The sequence below is a fragment of the Oryctolagus cuniculus genome, chromosome 11 (assembly GCF_964237555.1).
Source record: "Oryctolagus cuniculus chromosome 11, mOryCun1.1, whole genome shotgun sequence".
Taxonomy (NCBI): domain Eukaryota; kingdom Metazoa; phylum Chordata; class Mammalia; order Lagomorpha; family Leporidae; genus Oryctolagus; species Oryctolagus cuniculus.
This window is the reverse complement of record NC_091442.1, coordinates 74,916,970-74,928,213: the sequence shown is the minus strand read 5'-3', so window position 1 is coordinate 74,928,213 and position 11,244 is coordinate 74,916,970. Positions and strand designations below refer to the sequence as shown.

General features: G+C 38.0%; 1 long non-coding RNA gene across 1 annotated transcript; it reads left to right on the top strand.

The window, feature by feature from the left end:
* Positions 1–7,502: 7,502 nt before the first annotated feature.
* On the top strand, positions 7,503–9,213 carry LOC138844222 (uncharacterized). The gene is made up of 2 exons (XR_011379784.1): positions 7,503–7,942; positions 8,626–9,213. It is a non-coding gene; the product is annotated as an uncharacterized lncRNA (long non-coding RNA).
* The last annotated feature ends 2,031 nt before the right edge of the window (positions 9,214–11,244 follow it).

Genomic DNA, 11,244 nt, shown 5'->3' with positions numbered 1-11,244 from the left:
CCAGTGCTATCACGAAAATTGCCTAAACTTTCTTAGAATACTTATCAATGGGAAGCGTTTGCTGACAGCAGTAAGCATCAAACCAAATTCATAGCCTATTGGCTCGTTGTGGACCCTGCTGAGTTTATTGGAGTTTCAAATAGAGTGAAGAGTGTATGGGTATAGGGGGTACCCAGCCCTCGGAGTCTGTGCAAAGAACTCTTAAGAAAAGAGCCACTCAAAAGGTAACAGCTGAGAGGCAGGAGTTTCTAGCATTTAATAAACAGTGTGACTGACATCAGAGTTCATAAAAAATAAAGTGCATAATATAAAGAAAATGAGGTGATTCCATTTCAGCTGTTTCTTTCACATCTTCAAATCCTTGGGCATTTAGAAACCATGTCCATAATTATTTTCCTTGCAGAAAGGAATTTTTTTTACTACTGGCTTTACAGTACTGAAAAAGTACAATTAAAATACTGTGTTTGGCTTTAAAAGCATGACCAAAGACCAAATGCACACCAGTTTTAGCTTGAAAACACAGCCCTCTCTAGGAAGCTCTTTTGCATTTGTCCCCAGATGGGTTGCATGCTCACATGCTCAGTACCATGTAACCTAAATGTCCCTTTGAATCATTTTTAAACCATGGTGAAATGCGTGCTAGAGTGTTGTTTTTTTTTTTTTTAAAGCATGTTGCATGTGGGCCGTTAGCAACAGACCAGGGAAATGCCACATTCTGTTCAAGTTACTTTTTCTGCTCTGTTTTCAATGCCTATACTCTTGCTGTCCATATATATCTGGCTGTATGCATTCTAAGAGTTGAAGAGCTGTGTGTCACAGAATCAGGAAGTGCAATGCAGGCCAGCAAAAGAGCCCTGTGTCCTTCAGCAAGTCACCAGATTTCTTTCACTCCAGGGTCCTCATCTGGTAATTCAGGATTAGTAAAATATGACCATGGAGTCAGTGTATTTGGTTATTACAGACTTCTGAAACCACTCCCAGGAATTTGAGAACCACTGCATTAGTGAAGAGCTTACCTACTAGGGGATTTTTAAGAACTTTTTCTCTCTAAAATGATGCTACTCAAGATTCAAAGATTTTTTTCTTCTATTCATCTTTGTATTGCCTCAATGCATTTATGCACTTCTGAAAACTACTACAAGGCAACTCTCAAATACCTCAGAATTAAATAATACATCTAACAATAAAATCTCTACTGGCTGATTAAATTGGTGAATGGACTGTTTTGGAGACCCAAGTGTTGTGGATACAAGTTTATTAGCATAGGGTGGCACTTTTTTTTTAGTTCATTGATTCCTTACATGTTAACTACCCAATAAACCCAGTATCAAGGTCAACTGAGTGAATATTTCTTCCTCTCCTACCTATATCTTTACAATATCCCTTTACAGGATCCCAGGGAGTGTTTCTTTTTATAATTTCTGAAACTATGTGGTACTTTTGCCTTGAGATGCAACAACAGCATTATTTTTCTGGAGAATGTTCATTCTTCAAACCAGAAAAAGGAGGAGGGAGAGCAAAATTTCAGATTGAGTATCTAAGAACATACTGAAGAAATGATTTGCTAGTACCCCCTTTAAAAGTTGCTTTTGGGGGTCGACGCCATGGTGCACTAGGTTAATCCTTCACCTGTGATGCCGGCATCTCATGTGGACACCGGTTGTAGTCCTGGCTGCTTCTCTTCCAATCCAGCTCTTTGCTGTGGCCTGGGATAGCAGTAGAAGATGGACCAAGTGGTTAGGCCCCTGCACCAGTGTGGGAGACCCAGAGGAAGCTCCTGGCTTCTGGCTTCAGATCGGCATAGCTCTGGCCATTGCAGCCATTTGGGGAGTGAACCAGCGGACGGAAAACCTTTCTCTCTGTCTCTCCTCCTGTCCATAACTCTGGCTTTCAAATAAATAAATAAAATCTTTAAAAAAAATGTCGCTTTTGGTGTTATAGTAATGGCTACAACAAAGATAGGTTTGGCTTTGCAGGTGCCAGAATCACACACTCTGCACATGGAAGTAAGAATTATCCGAATGCTTAATGCTTCTCAGAAATTTTTATTTTGGGGGAGAATACTAAGATTATTTTCCTTAGTTAAAAGCCTTTAAAGTCATTCATGATCATGCTTGATTCAGGGACTTGACCTACTCCACCCTCACCCATCCAAACAGAGTAAAAGCTGTCTTGAACCCAAACAGCTGTTTTTTCTTCAGTCTACATCTTGGTCCTGTAAATAATCAAATGGACTATCTTAAGTATGGTGGCTTCAGAGTCTTTACTCTGTTTAAATAAACATTCTCGAAGTGCTCCCCCCGCCCCTTCCACACACACACTGGTTTGTAGGTGCAAGCACAACTTAAAGTATCCTTGTGTTCCTGGTGTCTTCATATGTGATTAGCACTTCACACCCAGTGACAACTTGGCTCAAGATTAAGAGCTAGCTCCTGTTCCGCCTGCACCAAGTCTCTGCCATCTCATAGGTTCTATGAGGGAAATTCAGAAGCTAGTCCACTGTCCTCTGCATGCTTCCAAGGAATCAATCTTCCCCAAGAGAAACAAAGTATTCAATTAAAAACTAAAATTTTAATGGATAAGGAGACTTTATAAAATATACCACACCAACAAAAGCAAGAGGAAAACAAAAGAGCCTTATTTCCCTGGCAGTCAAAACAGAGCTGATGAATTTTATGGGAGGAATCTATTTCCGAAGACTTCACACAACTGGAAACCAATGCTAACAGTGAATGGCAGAATGCCTGTTGACCAGCTAAAGTGGTACCACCAGGTGGCAACAGCCAAAAAGCAGTTTACAATTTGAGATAGTGATATTTTCACTAAATATTTACTTCAGGAAAATTCACATTCCTGCAAACTTTATTAATATTTTACATGTAAATTTCAAAATCTTGTAACATTTGACCTCACTACATCTGTCATTTGACAATGAAAGGTTTCATAGAAAAAACATCCTTCCTGACAGAACAGTACTCAAGGCTTGGAAAATAGAAAAAGGATTGTTTAAAACTCGCTATCTATTGCAACAGCCTAAGTTCACCCTTGAGACCCCAGCATCCCATAATACAGTGCCTGGCTGAGTCCTAACTACTCAGTGTTTCTGATCCAGCTTCCTGCTGATGCACACCCTGAGAGGCTGGAAACAATGACTCAAGTGCTTGAGTCCCTGCCACCCACGCAGGAGACCTGAATTGAGTTCTTGGCGCCTGGATTCTGTCTAATAGAGCCCTGGCTTTCAGGAGATTTTGGGGAGTGAACCAGTAAATTGAAGATTGTTCTCTGTCTCTCTGCATTTCAAATAAAATGAAAATAATTTCTTTAAAAACTAAAATTAGCCATAACTGATAGTGAAATTTCATGTCTCTTTTTCCAACTACAATTTACACCTTAACTCTCAGTGGTCTAACTTGTTTATCTAAAAAATTAATTGGAATATACATACACATTTGATTATGTCTTTTATCTCACATAAAAATCTGTGACACTTCTAACTTATTTAGTTCCCTAACCTACTAATATGTTACATGTTATCAATCCTAGGAAAATCTTATAATTACACCAAAACAAGTCTCATAATTTAAAAAGGGCCTCTCTAAATGGCAGACATAACAAAAAAGCATGGCCAAGTAATTCAAAGTGTCATTCTCAACTCCAGCATTAAATGTTGCATCCAGAAAAGAAAAAACTGAGATCCTGAGAATGTTATCTTTTCATCTGGGGGATTACATGCTAGGTTAAAGCTTCAGTGTTCACTCAGGGCTCTCTGGTTTATGATCTATGTAAGAAAGCCCTGTAAAAGGCAAAGTATGTATCATGGAAATGTTTATAGTTTATTCATGAAACCTGCAAGCATAATATACACCAGCATCTACAAACAGAACAGAAATTGGGTGACTTTCCAGAGATGTTTCTATTGAACTAGTCAATTTGTATAGAAGCTAAAGAAATGAAAATAGTAAATATACTGATGTAGTTGTTACCACTTAAGTTGATCAGATCCATGTTTCTAGATAAATATGCAGGAAGAACTAATGATAATAGCTAAGGTTTTTCAAGAGCTTAACTTCCACTAGATATTTGTCTAAACATTTTATGTTATCTTATTTAATCATGAAAATAACCGTGAGGTCAATGCTATTATTCCTCCTATCTGACAAGTAAGAAAAGGAGGCTCAGAGAGAATTAAATATCTTACCCACAGTCATTTAATTAGCAGGTAGCACAGCTGGAATTCAAAACCAAGCAGTGTTACTCCATCATCTGCTCTTAACCATTATCTCATACTTCCTGAAAGGTAAGCCAAGTGTAAACTACCCAGTTGCATAAGTGATATTTGCTATGTAAATGATGAAGTGAGTGCCAGGGACTGTGCTAGGAGTATGACACTGAACCAAACAATCCTGGTCTCTATCATTACTGGAGAGAAGGGGACAGTGCGTGGGACGTGATCAGCTCTGAGTGTTTATTAAACGAAATGAATAATTAATAATAGTGTAATATGACCCTGAGCAGAGTAGTAATTTTGTAAGGTAATGATAAAGAAAAAAGGACATTATTCACCCTGGATTGAGAACTAAGTTGAAAGAGTTGACTATAGCTTATTTTCATACTGCAGAACAAGCAGTTTACATGCCTTAGAAAGCCTACCTCTTGAATGCATAAAAAAATACATATTTAACCCAGGCTTATTTGACAGCTGAAAATTACATGATTTGAATGGTGCCTCACCTCTTTCAAACCAGGAAAAATATCTGCTTCAAAGGCATGCTTAGATATTAGCGTAGTCACATAAAGACATAAGAATTGTTTCAATTCTTCCACATGTGTCTTCTAATCCACTCTTCTCATCTGCCCTGCTTTCAAATCATTTTTCCCTCATCTTTTATTTAATAGCAAAATATATGTATCTGTTAAAACCTTCACTTACTGCAGAGAAATGCTTGCTATATAAGTATCAATTTAGCTCTTTAATTGTTTTTTAAAAATTTGAGTAGCAAATGATCACTAAATATATCAATGAAAAGAAATATGGAAAATTTCTCCACCTTAGATGATTAAATCTCACTAATATTAGGCCATCTACCTGTATGTGCATTTTTAAAAGCTGATTTTAAATTTCAATGGTTTCTTTTAAGAATGTGTAACATACGTGTTTGCTGACTCAGTATTCTTATCAAAGTCGCAGTCATTTCCAAATGAAAAATAAGCCTTCTGGTAGAAAATATTTCATAGGATATATGCAAATATATACACACAGATGATATTTCATAAGATACATGTACACACCCATATGTATTTAATATACAATAAGCAAAATAGCATTGATTTTATACCTCACTGAATTCTTACTTTGAAACAGCAAAAAGACATAATATTTTTTAAAAGATTTATTCATTTTATTTGAAAGTCAAAGTTACACAGAGAGCAAAGGGGAGGCAGAGAGAGAGGTCTTCATCTGCTGGTTCACTCCCCAGTTGGCCTCAAAGCCGGAGCTGCGCTGATCCGAAGCCAGGAGCCAGGAGCTTCTTCCGGGTCTCCCACACTGGTGCAGGGGCCACACCTCCCTAATTTCAAGGTTCAGTGTCAAGGCTGTGCCAATATCATGCCATTTCTTCTTCCTTTGCACAAGTTTTTCTCAAAGTATTTCCTCTTGGGCCAGCATTGTGGCACATCAGGTTAAAGCCCTGGCCTGAAGCACCTGCATCCCATATGGGCACTGCTTCTAGTCCCGGCTGCTCCACTTCCGATCCAGCTCTCTGCTAAGGCCTGGGAAAGCAGTAGAAGATGGCCCAAGTCCTTGGGATCCTACGCCCACGTGGGAGACCTGGAAGAAGCTCCTGGCTCCTGGCTTTGGATTTGTGCAGCTCCGGCTGTTGCAGCCATCTGGGGAGTAAACCAGCAGATGGAAGGCCTCTCTGTAATTCTTTCAAATAAATATTAAAAATTAAAAAAAAAAATTTTAAAAAGGATTTCCTCTTTTACATCCTTACACAGAGTCTGAAGATATTCTTCAGGTGCCTTGAAAGTTAGGTGAAATGCCAGCGCTGCGGCTCAATAGGTTAATCCCCCACCTGCAGCGCTGGCACCCCGGGTTCTAGTCCCGGTCGGGGCGCCAGATTCTGTCCCAGTTGCTCCTCTTCCAGGTCAGCTCTCTGCTATGACCCGGGAGTGCAGTGGAGGATGGCCCAAGTGCTTGGACCCTGCACCCTCATGGGAGACCAGGAGAAACACCTGGCTCCTGGCTATGGATCAGCGCGGTGCGCCTGCCGCAGTGCACAGGCTGCAGTGGCCATTGGGGGGTGAACCAACAGAAAAAGGAAGACCTTTCTCTCTGACTCACTCTCTCACTGTCCATTCTGCCTGTCAAAAAATAAAAAAATAAAAAAGAAAAGTGAAATATGTGTCCATAGTTCCAGGAAACATTTAAATTCAAACATGTTGGCCAAAGTGCCATTTTCTTAACCATTTAAAAAAGTTATTTAAATGCTACTACTACATATATTAAAATGTAAATACACTACTGTACTATAATTATAAAATCAATCATGTTGAGTCTTTGCATTTATATTAAGAACATTAAATGCTAGACACTATACAATGTATAAAAGAGACATGGTCATGATTTATAATCAAAATATGGTCATGAAGTTTGTCCCTGGTTGGGGGGGAGAGGGCTTCCCTATAAAATTACTACATGTATACACACACACACATAAAAATCAAATTTCTGCAAACGCATACCTCAGGAGGCAACAGGTGATGGCTCAAGTATTTGGTTCCCTGCCACCCACATGGGTGACCTGGCAGGAGTTCCTGGCTCCTGGCTTCAACTTGGCCCAACCCTGGTTATTGCAGACATTTGGGGAGTAAATCAGTGACTGAAAGATTTCTTTATCTCTATATCTATTGCTTTCTCTTTCTCTCTCCCCTCCTCACCCATCTCTCTAGCTTTCAAATAAAATGAACAATAAATGACTAACTTGAAAATAACCAATAATTTGGTTGAATGAAACTTTGCCTTCCAGCAGTCTGTGGGGGTAAAAAAAAAAGCAATGAGCCTGAAGATAAGTGTTTTGAGTTATTAGCATTATTAAAATTTGGATGATCATTTCATGAAATAGGTTTAATGATCATCATAGACTTGATTTACTATGGAACTTGCCTGTGAACTTCACTTTTGTCACTTTTCTCTTTAGTGCCACCTTGTGGGTTAGCCAGCAACAATAAATGTACTATATAGTTTTGAGTATTTTGGTTTTCTTTTCCTCTGCTATGTTAAAACTAGTCTTAGAAAGTAGTGTGGTAATGCTCAGATATGAGGTAATTTCTTTGTTTTCTCAGAGGAGCAACCACTTCACCAGAAGGTATTTGCCATAATTCTGCAATTGGCCATTCCAGACACCAGGACAATTTTTCAGAGATTGGAAATATTGGAGTCTACACAAAAATCGATGTTCATTTACAGGATAATCACCAAACTTATCTTGGGTAATGTAAGTGGCAAGCTCTGACTTGTGATTTTTTTTTTCCATAAGAAAAATGTTTTCTTCACTCGGTATCATTGCTACAACACTGTCCCTTGAGAATTGACTCCAGGTGATTTGAAACTCTGCTTAATCCTGTTTAAAGAAAAGCTTCCATATCTGATGTATGAAGTTTAATTCTGTACATCAGATAGAATTTGCATTGAGTTACCTTAGTTCATTTTTAAATTATGCTACTGTTATAAGGAGATAAAGAAAAAGTCAGTACAGTGTATTTAAATGTCTGTTTTAATTGAGACACACAGCACATGTGTTAGATGTTCCCTTACCATTTTCCCTGTATTAGAGATGCTATTATAATGTTTGCAATACTTTTGTGTTAGGTTGGAGAAATAAATTTGTGGAGTCGTTTCAAAACAAGTGGAACCCATATGAAACTTGGTCACTATAAATGTGTAAGTATTCTTATGTGAACTACTCCTGCACTATTAAGAGTTGAAGGTTGTACCATGTGTTATTCAAAAAGTAATTTTCCCTAGATGTGCAATAAGGCCTCAGATTTGACCTGTAACCTGAATGTCACAAGCTATCTGTTATCTGTGCTGGAAGCGCACCACCAACAATGAAAAAAAAAAAAAAAAACTTAAGCAGTTTTATAAGCTTGCTAAAATCTGATTATAGAACCAAGGCAGTCAAATACCACCAGTAATGCTACAAAGACCTTAGAATTTAATTTTCCTGGTCATTTTTAACTTGAACAAGCCTTATGTTCAGTCTCTAAACATAATGTATCATGCTTTCCAATTTAGGGGATGCATTTTAATTGTTATATTTCTTAAACCTTTGATATTTGAGTCTTTCCCTGACATTCTGACACAGATCCAGTTTCCCACAGACTTGGTTCAGGAGCAAATAAAAAGATTCCCAGAAAGACAATGTTAAATCTATAGCCCTCCATTTAACCTTTGAATGGCTATCATTGAACAAATTCTTATTCTTAGAGTTTGACATTTAAGTAAATAACTAAAAACTAGGGAAAGAGCTTTCTCACCTGAGGACAATAAAATGTTTTAATCATTTTGCCCTCATACTTCAACTTCAGCTTTAATAGTAAATATGTGATTTCTTTCCATTTAAGCTGAATAAACTGCATAGTGACCTCCTGAAAATACCTTGGACATGTGTGCACTGTTGGGGATGAGTTACTGGACTGTACACAGATAAGTGATACCACCATACAATACACAACTCCAGGGATGAGTTTTACCCTCTTGTTTGTATTATCTTCTTATTAAATATATGGGGTTTTAAAAATAAATTCAAGAAATAAGACATATTTTATCTTTACCCTGTTACAGATTCAAAATTAAGCAGACCCTAATTAATTGGGCTACATGATATTCCAAGTCTTTTCCTTTAATGTCAAAAGACTTTTATGATCTCTTTTCTATTCCTCTTACAGTGATACTGCACAAAATATTTTCTGAGACATTTCTGAGAATTTCATTTTTGGTTTCAAATTATCATTTATTTTCTTTAATCTTCCAATGTATTAATTCATTTTTAGAAGCACTAACATTCAACTATGTAAACTTCGTAAGTGACAGCTATTAATGTTCCCTTTCGTCTTCTAGACAGGAAATCAAAGCTATTAATAGTAAAGGATGTGTTTAAAATCAATGAATGTCTACAAGTTAACATTAATGTTTGCAAACTCTTGCTGTGATCATTGTGTCTTGTGTGTCTTTATTTGTATCTATCTAAAAAAATACAAATAGATGAGACATACATTTCTCTAGTCTGAATCAAAGTGTATTACTTGCTACTAAACTAAGCTTCAAGTGTTATAAAATGCACAAACAGTTCCTTGTGTCACTCCTTCATTTTCAGTGCTTGCCAAGATAGTCAAACAGCTGATGTGATAATCATCCAAATATATAATTCTATCACCATGGTTATGGGATCATTTCTTTATTTCTTTGAGATTTACTTACAGTAGCTCTCTGTTTAATGTGCTACCTTCCATATAGCAGTTCTCTTAAATGTTCAGAGCAGGAGCTATATCTTCTAGGATGTGCAAATAATCAAATCTTTGCAACGTTATAAAATATAATCCACATTATGAATCGAACAAAATGAGCCCTCAGATCTGATTGCCTAAGGCTCACAATGTTAATGCTCCTGAAACACCTTGTAGGTATTAGCTAGTGGAAATTGTGTTAAAACGAGACTGAATTGTGGCCTGGATCTCCGTCGTGAAGTACCAGTCTTTGCCAGGTGCTGCTGCATGCCTGAGAGGGGAGCCTCTGCTCTGCACAGGGACACCAGCGGCCCATTTTCCGCTCCTGTCTGTTCCTACAGTTCTGAAAACAATCAGCCCCGAGGACCCTTAACTCCTGCTGTTCCATTGTCAACTGACTTTATTAAATTTTTCCCGAAGTTCAGCATTTTCTAATTCTTTCCCAAGTGTGCAATGAAGAGACATAGTACAAGTCTAAATGAAGTGAGTAATTTTTGAAAAAAATTGATTCACGGGCCAGTGCTGTGGTGTAGTGGGCTAAGCCTCCACCTGCAGCGCTGGCATCCCATATGGGCACTCGTTCTAGTCCCTGCTGCTCCACTTCCGATGCAGCTCTCTGCTATGGCCTGGGAAAGTAATGGAAGATTGCCCAAGTGCTTGGGCCCCTGCATCTGCGTGGGAGACCCAGAAGATTCTCCTGGCCCCTGGCTTTGGATCGATCCAGCTCCGGCCATTTGGTGAGTGAACCAGCGGATTGAAGACCTCTCTCTCTATCTCTGCCTCTCTGTCTGTAACTCTGCCCTCAAGTAGAGAAATAAAATCTTTCAAAAAACTTATTCAAAAATAAAATTACAAAATAGCACTTCAAATCCCTCAATTCCCAGGCAGTTAGTTCTAAGAAAAGAAAACCACTGTAAATTATCCATGTGCTCTCATTTATTAGATTTGAGTTCTTGCCCAAGAAATTATTTGCAAAAGGAGCATACAGAATACCATCCTGGTATACTTGCTTTTCTAACAGCTTTTTGTCCACATACTCTAGAATTAAAAGCATGTCACCAATAGAAGAGGGCCCACAAGTCTCAACTAAAAATAAAGTACCTAAAAATAAAGGAAAAGCAGCTCAATCCCATATTTAAAAGCCAAAATTCTGCAGAAGGCAAATATCATAGATGCTATTACTTATTTATTTATAATCTCCTAAAAGTAACCTAATTTCCTCCAAATTTTCAAATAGGTTTTTGCTTGCCAACAAGGTAAGCTCCGGCAGAGAAGTTTATTAAGAAATGACCACCTGATTCTGGAAAGACCAGACAGTTTACTAAGAATAACCATCATTTACCTGATAGCCTTCCCCAAACTCTACAGTTCATGAACACTAAGTAAAATAACAAAAGTGCTTTAACTGCAAGACAATTTCCATACCCGTTGGTGTTCAGTCCAGTATCATCAAGATCTAGAATATAACCCTACCATACAATCCAGCCATACCACTCCTTGGAATTTACCCAAAGGAAATGAAATTGGCAAACAAAAAAGCTGTCTGCATATTAATGTTTATTGCAGCTCAATTCACAATAGCTAAGACCTGGAACCAACCCAAATGCCCATCAACAGTAGACTGGATAAAGAAATTATAGGACATGTACTCTATAGAATACTATACAGCAGTCAAAAACAATGAAATCCGGTCATTTGCAACAAGATGGAGGGATCTGGAAAACATTATGCTGAGTG